This window comes from Panthera leo, chromosome D3 (genome assembly GCF_018350215.1).
Source record: "Panthera leo isolate Ple1 chromosome D3, P.leo_Ple1_pat1.1, whole genome shotgun sequence".
Lineage (NCBI taxonomy): Eukaryota > Metazoa > Chordata > Mammalia > Carnivora > Felidae > Panthera > Panthera leo.
In genome coordinates this window covers 51,392,407-51,405,888 of record NC_056690.1, presented here as the reverse complement: position 1 = coordinate 51,405,888, position 13,482 = coordinate 51,392,407, and the positions used below count along the sequence as shown (strand labels likewise).

General features: G+C 35.4%; 1 pseudogene; it reads right to left on the bottom strand.

The window, feature by feature from the left end:
* Positions 1-12,228: 12,228 nt before the first annotated feature.
* Positions 12,229-13,047, bottom strand: LOC122203846 (annotated as a pseudogene).
* Positions 13,048-13,482: the final 435 nt, after the last annotated feature.

Here is a 13,482-nt window from a genome sequence, read left to right as displayed (position 1 = left end):
GGCCTCTCAAACGTAACAGTCTTATAAAATGAATTTTCATATAATCCCAAACCAGGATGATAACATAGACCATAACAAGCATCCTATACCTCCAACATGCCCAGTCATTACTCATTTACTTTCCCAGTACTAATATCCTGACTTTAATAGCTTTCACACCTTTGCCTTTTAAATTATGCATCTCTAAACATTACAGCCTAATATTCCTGTTTTTGAATTGCATATAATTGAAAATATGCGTGACGTATTCAGCTGTGTCTTGCTGCTTCTGTTCAAAATTATATCTTTCAGATTTTTCTCATGTTGTTGCTTTTCATTCTGTTTATTCATTGTCGAATGTATTTCATAGCAAAGCTATCTCATGATTCATTTATCTATTATATTATAATAAACTTTTGGGATATCTTCATATTTTGGCCATTATAAATATTGCTGCTATGGACATTCTTTTTTTAAAATTTTTTATTATTTAATTTTTTTTAACATTTATTTATTATTGAGAGATGGAAAGACATAGAGCATGAGAAGGGGAGGGGTAGAGAGGGAGGTAGACACAGAATCTGTAGCAGGCTCCAGGCTCTGAGCTGTCAGCACAGAGCCCGACGTGGGGCTCGAACTCATGAACCACAAGATCATGACCTGAGCTGAAGTCAGATGCTTAACCGACTAAGCCACCCAGGCGCCCCAATGTTTTTTTATTCTTGAGAGAGAGGGAGACACAGAGCATAAGTGGGGGGTCAGGGGCAGACAGAGAGGGAGTCACAGAATCTGAAGCAGGCTCCAGGCTCTGATCTGTCAGCACAGAGCCCGATGCGCAGCTCAAACCCATGAACCGCAAGATCATGACCTGAGCCACGGTGGGATGCTCAACCGACTGATCCACCCAGGCACCCCTCTGCTATGGACATTCTTGATCTCGCACCCTGGTACAAATAAGCATGGATTTCTGTGGGCTCTATGCATAAGAATACAATTAGGTGTCATGGGTATGTTCATCTTCACTTTTACTGAATACTGCAAAATATTTTTCAAAGTTGTTTTATCCAAATTTGGTAAGGAAAATGGAAGCTGCTTTTTATATCCCACTTAGGAGGGGTTTATATTTCAAAACTATTTTTTTAAACATGTCAATAAAAGAAAAAATTAAGAAACTGAAAAAGCCACCCAAATGATCACCCCCATAGGTTTTTATGTTAGTAGCTGGTTAGGAAAAATTTAGAATATTCAAATATGAACAAGAGAAATAAAACTACGGAGTTTTAAACACAATAATATAAAGGGGAAAGTTAACAACTTAAAAATGGAAAATGAGAAATGAAATACACGGCAGAAAAAATAACCAGAAATATACTAACTCAAAGCAGAAGGAATGTAACAAAGCAGTGTTATTCGGTGTAGTATATTTATTGCCTTAATTGCTCTACATAATAGCCTCTCTCTTTCCATGACCTTTGCCCTACAACTTTGTAGTCCTAGCCTATTCTGGATCTGAGCCTTGCCATATGACTTGCTTTAACCAATGAGATGTTAAAATGATATTTACAGAAACTTGAAAAAACTCTTATATGCATTTCTGATTGTTCTGTTTTTCTTTCACATGTGTTCTGAGAACAAGCCTGTGATGGTCTACTGAACAATGAGAGGCTGCATGGGCAAATGTTAAGACATTTCAGCTAGGGTGCCTGAGTGGTGTAGATGGTGAGCTTCTGACTCTTGATCTAGGCTCAGATCATGATCTAACGGTTCTTGAGTTGGAGCCCTGCATTGGCCTCTATGCTGATGGTGTGCAGTATGCTTGGGATTTTATCTCTCCTTCTCTCTGACCCTCCCCTGCTTGTGGGAGCATGCTCTTTCTTTCTTTTTCTCTTTCTCAAAATAAATAAACATAAACAAAATAAAAAAAAATACATCTCAGCTGAGTTATTACAGACCTGCTAGCCTCTCTAATCTACCTGCCAGCTCAACAAGACACAAAAATGAGCGCAGTTAAGATGTACTTAATCTGGTCCAAATAGCAGAACTGAGTGACTAATAGATCTGTTTTAAACCACTATGTTTTGGAAACATTTGTTATATTGTAGTATTGTTGCAATAAATACCAGATACAAGCATCAAGAAAAATAAATTTAAAAACTCAGTAAATATTATAAAATAACCATGAAAAGGCAGAAAGTAAGTTGGGGAAAAATGACAAAAATTATTTAATAAATGAACTTAATTATAAGATGTACAAAGGAGATTATATATGATCAAAAGCATATTAAGAGAAATTGACAATAGAAAGAAAAATATGGGGAAATCAACAGAAATAAGAAAATCCAGAAAAAAGGAATAAGAATAATAGACATGACAAGTAGTCAAAGGATCTCCAATATATATATATTTAATGTTCTGAAATTTAAAAAAAAATTTTAAAAGATGTTTTTAACTGTATTTTATGTTAGTAGGTTTACCTCCATTTTTTAGATTTGAAGATATGAATTTAATTGGACTTCTTGATTCTGAAGTTTTATATCTCTCATAAATTCTGGGGAAAATACCAGCCACTGCATCCATAACTATTACTTTTTGAAACTATTTCTTTCCGGAACTCAGCTTGATAGATGTTCTCATTCCATTCCTCTTGACTCACCTTTCTTTTGTGTTTTCCATTTCCTTGTTCCCCTGTACTGAAAGTTATTCATATCTGCTATCCATTTCACTATGTTTTTCCTTCAGTTATTTTCAAACCTCTTTTAAAATTACCCATAGATTTCTGAGAAATAGCAGAGTAGGTAACTCTAGGGGTTTAATCCTTCACAGAAATGAGAAAACTGGCAAAAATTATCAGAATCAATTTTGTCAAAATTTAAAGGTTAACAGCAACCAAGTGAACTAGTAATCAATAAAAAGGTGACTGAAACCCAGTAGGAGAGAGGTGGGGCGTTTTAATTTACTCTTGTCTCACCAACTCTACCCAGCTCATTGGTGATTTCGTGTGGGTTTCTGGATCCAGAATAGCACAGCAGATTTTGTTCTTAAGGAATTGTGGCTGTCTTTTTTGACTTGTCTGGGACTCCCTGAACAACTAACCCAAAGAGCTTGCCTTTATTTTTAGTAACTCTGAACTCTATCAGCTTGGAGAATCAGCAATTCTGAAGGCATTTCAGGAAAACGTTGAAAGGCAACTGAATAAGCCATTGCCACCCAGGGCAAAATATAACAGATGAGTCAAACAATGCACACAGTGAAAGTCTAAGAAGAAAAGTTGGCAAATGTGATAATTTAGGAAATAGGGGCTTTAAAAAGCTACCTTGTATCCTGGGGAATACAGACTTATGTTCATTTCCACGTCAGGACATATGCTCAGAAAAAAACGAAAAAACCCTAAGCATTCATCTCTAGTTGATTTTTTTAAACCATCTTTCCATTTTTAAGTGGTAAATATTGCTGTAAAACCAGTCTCCAGAATTCTATTCATCTTACAGAACTGACATTCTATGCCCATTAAATAACCCCTCACTATTCCCTTTCCTCCCAGCCTCTAGTAACCCCCATTTGTATTCTGTTTTTATGAAACTATCTTAGTACGTCATATAAGTGAAATAGTATGGTGTTTGTCTTTTTTGGACTAGCTTATTTCACTTACAAAATGTCCTCAAAGTTCATCCAAGTTGTAGCATATGTCAGAATTTCCTTCCTATTTAAAGCTGAGTAATATTCCATTGTAGTTATGTACCACATTTTGTTTATCCATCTCTTGATAATATTTAGTGGCTTCTACATCCTGTGTATTGTGAATAATACTGCTATGAACATGGTTGTGCAAATATCTCTTTGAGATCCTGCTTTCAATGCTTTTGGAGATATTCCCAGAAGTAGAATTGCTTGATAAGACGATAATGGTATTTTTAATTCTTTGAGGAAATATCATACTGTTTTCCATTAGAGTTGTACCCTTTTACATTCTCACCAGCAAAGCACAGGAGTTGACATTTCTCCACATTCTTACTGACACTTGTTATTTTCTGGTTTTTGTTTTCTTTTGTTTTGATGATAATCATCCTAATAAGTGTGAGGTGATATTTCACTGTGGTTTTGATTGGTATTTGTTAAACATTTAGTTATATGAGCATCTTTTTATATGCTTGTGGGGTGTTTGTATGTTATCTTTGGAGACATACTTGTTCAAGTCCTTTGTCCATTTTAAAATTGTGTTATTTGAGGGGCGCCTGGGTGGCTCAGTCGGTTAAGCGTGTGACTTCGGCTCAGGTCATGATCTCACGGTCCGTGAGTTCGAGCCCCGCATCGGGCTCTGTGCTGACAGCTCAGAGCCTGGAGCCCGTTTCAGATTCTGTGCCTCCCTCTCTCTCTGACCCTCCCCCATTCATGCTCTGTCTCTCTCTGTCTCAAAAATAAATAAACGTTAAAAAAAAATTAAAATTGTGTTATTTGATTTGTTAAGTTGTAGAAATTCTTTACAGGTGTGTCTGGGTGGTTCAGTTGATTAAGCCTCCCACTTGTCTCAGGGTCATGATCTCATTGTTCGTGAGTTCAAGCCCAGCAAGTTCAAGTCCAGCATAGGGACTCTGTGCTGACAGCATGGAGCCTGCTTGAGATCCTCAGTTTCCCTCTCTCTGCCCCTCCCCTGCTCCCACTCTTTCTCTCAAAAATAATAACATTTTTTAAAAAAGAAATTCTTTACATATTCTGGACATTATTAACCTTATCTCTTAGGTGATTTCCAAATATTTTCTCCCATTCCATGGGTTGCCTTTCAGTGTGTTGATTTTGTCCTATGATGCACAGAAGTTGGAAAGTTTGATCTTCCATTGTCTATTTTTGCATTTGTTACCTGTGCTTTTAGTATCATATACTAAATCTCACTGCCAAATCTAATGTCATAAAGATTTCCCTTGTGTTTTCTTCTAGGAGTTTTATAGTTTTAGGTCCAACATTTAGGTGTTTAATTCATTTTGAGTTAATTTTTGTATTGGGTATACAGGTCCAACTTCATTCCTTTGACTTTTCATTCCAATTTCCCCAGAATTATTTGTTGAAGGGATAGTCCCTTCTCCATTGAGTAACCTCACAAAACCTCACAAAACTAACCCTTCTGAAAATTATTTGACCATATGGATGGGTTTATTTCTAGGTTATTCTGTTCATTGGTCTATATGTCTTCTTTATGCCAGTCCCACACTTTCCATAGCTTTGTGAAATGTTACAAAATCAGGAAGTGTGAGTTCTCTAAATGTGTTCTTTTTCAAGATTGCTTTAGTTACTTGGGGTCCCTTGAGATTCTATATGAATTTTAGGAAGGATCTTTCCATTTTTGGGGGAAAATGCCATTAGGATTTTTGTAAGGATTGCATTGAATCTGTAGAATTCTTTGAGTAATATTGACATCTTAAAAATATAAAGTCTTCCAGGGGCGTCTTGGTGGTTCGGTCAGTTAAGTGTCTGACTTTGGCTCAGGTCATGATATCACAGCTTGAGAGTGAGTTCGAGCCCCGCATTGGGCTCTGTGCTGACAGCTCAGAGCCTGGAGCCTGCTTCAGATTCTGTGTCTCCCTCTCTCTCTGCCCCTCCACTGCTCGTTCTCTGCCTCTCAAAAATAAATAAACATTTAAAAAGTTAAAAAAATATATAAATCTTCCAACCCATTACATGAATTATCTTTTCATTTGTGTCTTCTTTAATTTATTTTGGCAATGTTCTGTTGTTTTCAGTGTGTAAGTCATCTCTTTGGTTAATTTTATTCCTAAGTATTTTATTCTTTTTAATGGTATTATAATGGAATTGTTTTCATATTATTTTCTGGATTGTTCATTGTTAGTGAATGAACATTGATTTTTGTATGTTGTTTTGTAACCTGCAACTTACTGAATTTGTGTGTTACTCTTAAAAGTTTTTTTTTTGTGGCATATTTGGATTTTTCTGCATGTGAGATTACATCATCCAAATAGCCAACATGTACTGGAAAGAATGTTCAAAATCACTAATCATCAGAAAAATGCAAATCAAAACCACAATGAGATATTATTTCACACTTGCTAGAATAGCTATAATCAAGAATATAAGAACTAATAAATTTTGGCAAGGATGTGGAGAAAGGGAACCCTTGTATACTGTTGCTGAAAATATAGATTAGTTCAGCTAATATTGAAAAAATATAGAGGTTCCTCAAAAAATGAAAAAAAAATAGAATTACTATATGATCTAGCAATCTCACTTCTAAATATACACCCAAAGGGAATGAAATCAGGATATTAAATAAATATACTCCCATGTTTATTGCAGCATTATTCATAATGGCCAAGATATGGAATAGCTACATGTATGTGTGTGTATATGTATATGTGATGGAATATTATTTGGCCATAAAAAGAAAGGATATCCTGCCATTTGCAACAACATGAATGAACTTTTAGGACACTATGCTAAGTGAGATAAGTCAAACAAAGAAAGACAAATACTTTATGGTATCACTTGTATATGGAATCTAAGAAAAGCTGAACTTATAAAAATAAAGAGTAAAATGGGGATTATCAACAGGCTGGGGGGTGGGGAAATAGAACATATGTTGTTTAAGGGTACAAACGTGTAACTAATAGATATATAAGTCCTGGAGAGCTAATGCAACATGCAGTGACTATAGACAATACTGTATTATATACCTCAAACTTGCTAAGAGACTATACCTTAATTATTCCCAACACAAAAAAGAAATAATAATTACATGACATGACAGAGGTGCTAGCTAATGAGACAAAGGCAATCATATTGCAATTTGTAAAAGTATCAAATCAATATATTGTACATCTCAAAGCTGATTTGTTTCCAGAAACCATGGAGACCAGAAGGAAATGGGATGACATATTTAAAGTGCTGAAAGAAACAAAAGCTGTCAGCTGAGATTTCTATATTCAGGAAATCATCCAGGAGAATGAGGAGAAATCAAGATATTCCCAGATAAACAAAAGTTAAGAAATTTGTCACTAGTAAATCTGCCCTACAACAAATGTTAAAGGGAGCCTTTCCAGCTAAAATAAAAGGATATCAGACAGTAACCGAAGATAACTGATTAAATATAATTTCTAGTAAAAGTGACTACATAGATAAATATAAAAGTCAGTATCTTTGAATTTTGGTTTGTATCCTCTCCTTCCCCTATGTATCTTAAAAGACAAATGGATAAATCTATAATTATATATCTATATTAGTAGCTATACAATGTAAAACAAAAATGACAACATAAAAGGGTAGGGAAAAGCCTGCATGGGAGAAGATTTTTTGCATACTATTCAAATTTATTTGTATTAATTGAAAATATTGTTATGAATCTAAGAGGTTAATTGTAATCCCTAGGATAACCATTAATAAAATACCTAAAGATATCCATAAAAGGAAATGAGAGGGAAATCAGAATGGTACACTACAAAAAACAATCAGTTAAATAAATAATAAAGCTATAATGGGAGAACTGAGAACAAAAGAGAGTTAAGAGATAGGGGAAAACATGGTAGAATGACAGAAGTAAGTTCTGTATCAGTAATTATTTTGAGGGTAAATTAATCTCTTTAATTTAAGGGCAGATATTAGCAGAATGTTTTTTTTTTTTAATTTTTTAATGTTTATTTTTGAGAGAGAGAGACAGAGCATGAGTGGGGGAGAGGCAGAAAGAGAGGGAGATTGAATCTGAAGCAGGCAAGCTCCAGGCTCCGAGCTGTCAGCACAGAGCCCAATGTGGGGCTTGAACCCATGAACCGTGAGATCATGACCTGAGCCGAAGTCGGACGCTTAGCCAATGAGCCACCCAGGAGCCCCTGCAGAATGGATTTTATTAAAAGTGATTCATCTATATGCTGTTTTTAACAGACTCACTTTATATCAAAAGACACACCTAGGTTGAAAGTGAAAGAAAGGCAAAAGATACTGTGTGTTACTAGCAACTGAAGGAAAGCAAGGGTAGTCATACTATATCAGAGGAAAAAATTATTTCAAGGAAAAATCATCACAAGAATCAAAGAAAGACATTGCATACTGATAGTAACATCAATTCAGTAGAAAGATATAATACGATATATTATATATACATATATATATATATATAAAATAAGAGCTATTATATCCATAGCTCTCTGATAAGAACTCTCAAATGTATGAATCAAATATTTAAGAATTGAAGGAAAAAATAAACAGCAGCACAATAATAATAAGAGATTTCAATTTCCTGTTATCAGTAATGGGTAGAACAAGCAGAAGGAAAATCAATAAGGAAATAGAGGACTTGAGCAAGACTATAGAACAATTGGGCGGAAGAGGCATGTGAAGAATTTTCCACCCAACAACAGCTGAATACACATTTTTCTCAAGTGCACACGGAACATTTTCCAGGATAGGCCACATTTTAGGCCACAAAATAAGTGTCAGTAAAGTTAAGAAGTCTGAAATCATACAAAATATTTTTTTTCTGATGACACTGAGATGAAACTAGAAATCAATAGCAGAAGAAAATTGGAAAAATCCACAAATTAAATAACATGCACTTAATCAATATGCCAAAAATAAGTCTCAAGGGAAATTAGAAAATAATTTAAGGCAAATGTAGAAGGAATGCAAGCATAATGCAAAGCTAGATAAAGGAAGGAAATAAATGTAAGTGTGATGAAAAATAAAGTATAAATTAGAAAAACAAAAAAAAATAATGAAAACAAAAATTGGTTCTTTGAAAAGATGCCCAAAATTGATAATTTTTTCCAGATTGATAAAGAAAAAAGAGAGAAATTTAAACTTAATCAGAAATGAAAGTTGAGACAGTATTACAAATCTTACAAAATATCAAAGATTCTAAGAGAATACTATGAGGAAAATGCACAAATTTTTTGAAATGTGCAAACTCACAAAGTTGACTCAAGAAGAAATAAAAAGTCAGAATAGAGCTAGGAGAAGACACTGCAATCAGTGATCAAACACCTTTTAACGAAGGAAAATCCATGACTAGATGGCTCACTAGTCAATTCTAGTAAACATCTAAAGAAAAATTAACACCAATCCTTCTCAAATTCTTATAAAAAATAAAAATAAAAGTGGAAGGAATACTTCCTGACTTAATGAGTACAGGGTTTCTTTTTGGGATGATGAACAAATATGGTATCTGGAACTAGTTAGTGGTGATGTTTGCATGTAATTGTAAATGCACTTGATGCCACTGGTTAAGTACACTTTAAGTAGTTTGAAATGGTAAGCTCTATGTGAAGCTCATTTTACTACAATTTTAAAATCATCTTAGATATTTACATTTTAATTATTGTATTATCTCTAAAATTTAAATTTGAATTTTTTTCAACTGTATATAACAATGTTATGCTCTATCATTTGCTTTATCATTATTTTTGTTGAGCATTCATGTTGAAAACAACTGTATTTGTTGGGAATCTATGTGACCTACACTGAAATTTTATTCCTTCAGAGAATATTTGCATTTATTTCTGCTTAGTACCTGGAACAGTCATAGCACATGATCATTTCATGAAATGCTTTAAACTTTATTCTTTCCCCTGGGTTGTCAGACCACCTAGGTGGGGTGAGCTTCCACCACAAACCACATGAACACCAGCTCATGGTTAAGAATCCTGAAATCCAAGGCTGAAATAGACAAGCTTTCAAACGTTCTATCTTTGCAAATGATTGCTTTTCTGTTTTATTTATTTTTCCAGGTTCACTCTTTATTGAGATTGTTACACTTGAATCTCAGGTCTATGTGTGATCTCTGATTTGATCTTTCACTTTGTGTGGGCTGTGGGCACACATAGGTTATTAAAATCAAAGCTCTATATTAAGAAATGTACAGCTTTTCCCAGGGAAACCATGGACTTTATTTCACTTATTACTAGGGATTTATGCTTTCTATTTGCTCTCTGCCTCTCGGGATTACTCTGGCTTTATTACCAACTCAGACATGTTCTTTATTCTTTTAAAAATTATTCAACTTTTTCTGGCATTTTTGGAACAGGATGATTTGGGGATATCCATTCTGCCATATTGCTGGAGGTGATACACTTTCATCTTGTTGCTATCCAGAGATAGAGGAAAAAGTCAGGGCCTAACACTGTATCATTGTCCAAATTATCCTATTGAGGAAACAGATCCACCAACTTTCATCGTCAGTTGATCACTAAAGTCGGCGATCATTTGTGCTTTCACCCAATATTTCCAGCTTTTTAGCTTTCATGCACAGAGTAGGATCTCTTGCCATCAGTTTAAAGTTAGATTTAGCCATGTAGCTTTGTTTGGCTGTTGAAATGTGAATGAAAGTGAAATGTGTCTCTTCTGCCCAGAAAATTTTAGAGACAGTGAGTGATTGAATGCATACCACTCCTCCTGCTGCACAGGTTAAGCATAGATCACAATTTCAGCTTGTTCATTCAGGTCCCTCTGAGGGATTCTGATGACCAGAGACAGTCTGTCCCCATTGCTGTATAAGAAACTAGGTTTTGTTATCCTGAGCCACTGAAATTTGGTGGAGTTCTTGTTACCATAGCATATCTTAGCCCATGCTATTTGCTAAGCTGTCAACTACTATTACTTTTTAAGCTCAATTCAATGCCCACTACTTTATTATGTCTTCCCTGATATTGTTTAAAAAAAATCACTCCTACCTCTGTTATACTGATAAGAATAACACTAAAAGTGACTAATTGAGTAGGCTGTTAGTGAGTTGTTGTGTTCAGTGTTTTACTCACATTAGTTCATGTAATATTACTGCAGAATTATGAAGATGTATCATTATTTCTTTTTAAAAAAATGTTTTTACATTTATTCATTTTTGAGAGACAGAGAAAGAGAGAGCACAAGTGGGGGAGGGGAACAGAGAGAGGGAGACACAGAATCCAAAGCAGGCTCCACGCTCTGAGTTGTCAGCACAGAGCCCGAAACGGGGCTCGAACTCACAAACCGTGAGATCAATGACCTGAGCCCAAGTCGGACGCTTAACCGACTGAGCCACCCAGGCGCCCCAATGTATCGCTATTTCTATTTTACAAGTGAGAAAATAAATCTTTAAGAAATTAAGAAGTGTATATATTGCTCATATAACTTTGTCATATTTGACTGAAATTACAATTAATGATTTATCCATGTATTTTCCCAGTTAAAATTAGAACAGCTCTTTAATTTCATATCTACCAGTCCCAGACAGTGAGATGCACACAGCAGGTGCTCAATTCTTAAAATATATCTTTTTCTAATTTAAAAAATACACTGAGGGGCGCCTGGGTGGCTCAGTCGGTTAAGCATCCGACTTTGGCTCAGGTCATGATTTCACGGTCTGTGAGTTCGAGCCCCGCGTCTGTGTTGACAGCTCAGAGCCTGGAGTCTGCTTCAGATTCTGTGTCTCCCTCTCTCTCTGCCCCTCCCTTGCTCATGCTCTGCCTCTCTCTGTCTCAAAAATAAAATAAAAACATTGAAAAAAAAATTTAAAAAAATAAAATAAAAAAAAATACACTGAAAAAAATGAAAGAAAATATAAATGATAAGACAACAAATACTGTTTTACCACTCTAAGAAAGTTTTAATAGGGATTTTCAGTTTATTTCTTTCCACTTTTTCTGTGCATGTGTAATATGCAGACTGTTGACACAGTATTCTGTGTGTAAATTTGTAGATTGAATTTTATACTTAAATTCAAATATTAAGCACTCCATGCTTTTTTTTTTTGTTACTGTTAAAACACTTAGCTTATTTTACATGTATATCTTTGTCTTCCCACCATTTCCATTTGTCTGTCATGACTACTATGTTCTACTGTAACATTCCATACATGCTTAAAAACAAACAAAGGGCAGAGTTCCATCTTTAAAACACTACACAGGTATTTTGGACAATGCATTCTTGGCAGTGGAACCTGAACATTTATCAGACATGGTAGGGAGAATTCTCACTCTGTGTTATAAAAAGAATAGCCAGATATCAACTATTATAGATATGAAAAAAAGGAAAATCTTAACAAACGGTTTAAACTATTTTCTTAAAAAATATTTTTTAAAATCTATTTTTGATTGAGAGACTGAGCATGAGCAAGGGAGAGAGGCAGAGACAGGGAGACACAGAATCCAAAGCAGGCTCCAGGCTCTGAGCTGTGAGCACAGAGCTCAATGTGGGCTTGAACTCACTAATTGTATGATCATGACCTGAGCCAAAGTCGGATGCTTAATAAACTGTTTTCTTAAAGAGATTTCCTGCATGTCAGAGATCTTGAATAACCTCCAGGTCAGTCATTCGGAGGCAATTCTTTACATAATTGATGAAGTTGGCTTCCACTTTGGGAAGAGAACCACCCTTTTCTATACTTACTTGCATTCTTACTTTAATGTCCTTTACAGAACTAGGTCCTTTGGGTGTTTGGGGAGCTTCTTCCTGTTTTTTTGAAGGACATGGGACCTTTTGATTTTGGTGTTAATGGTTTTGAGTCTCTTTCATTCTGGCTTTCATTTTTGGCTAGAGTATCTCATATAGATTTTTTTACTGGAGCTCTTTCTTCAGCTTCCTCATCATTATCATGTTCACCATCATCATCATCACCATCATCATCATCTTTCTCCTCATCTTCCTTCTCATTTTCACCAGCAATAAGTTTTGTTTTTTCCTGTGGAAATTTGCTACCACTTCCAAGGTTAGAACACTTTCCAGATATACTAAGGAGTTTCCCATCCTCTTCCTCTGCATCTTCTCACTCTGTGTCTTCCCCCACAGCCACTAAATATTGTCCACCACTGTGCATAGGCCTTGAACAACATGTCAGTCATAAGACCACAGTAGTGTTATTTCAAAGCCTCCAAGGGAAACCTTGGCTGTACAGACATTTTCGAAGTTTCCGTTGCCTTTGCTTCATCAATGTGCAATTCATCCTTTACACCAACCCCTGAACTATTCTTAAAGATAACTTGTGCTCATTTTCATGATTATCCACCTTAAAACTGTAATCTTTGCCAGACTTTAGTTACAGCTAAAAAGATATATCTGGGACCTCAAAAGGCTCATGTCCATGTCCATCAAATCTTCCATGGGATGGTGATGCATGCATAGGAGGGAAAGAAGGCGGATGGAGATAAACTCCAGAATGGAATCACACCAGGGAAAGCAAGTACTCCATGCTCCAAATGTCTCTTCTATGGCTAAGTAAAACTTAGTCATATGGATAAAACATAATTATTTTTGTTGAAATGATAATATTTGAGGGGAGGGTAGAATGAGGTGAGAAATAAAATCATCTGGTTATTTGAGGGAAAAGAATGCCAGGCAGATGGGACAGCAAGTGCAAAGTAAAGTTCTGAGGCAGTTGCCTGGCATGCTACAGGAGCACCAAGGAGTCAAGATGTATGGAGGAACCCAGTGGGTAAGGAGATCTGATAGGGATTAAATAGAGAAGCAGTATGGATCCAAATCTTATAAATCATAGTGGTTCCTCAATTTCACCTTAAGTCTATAGGCAAGTAATTG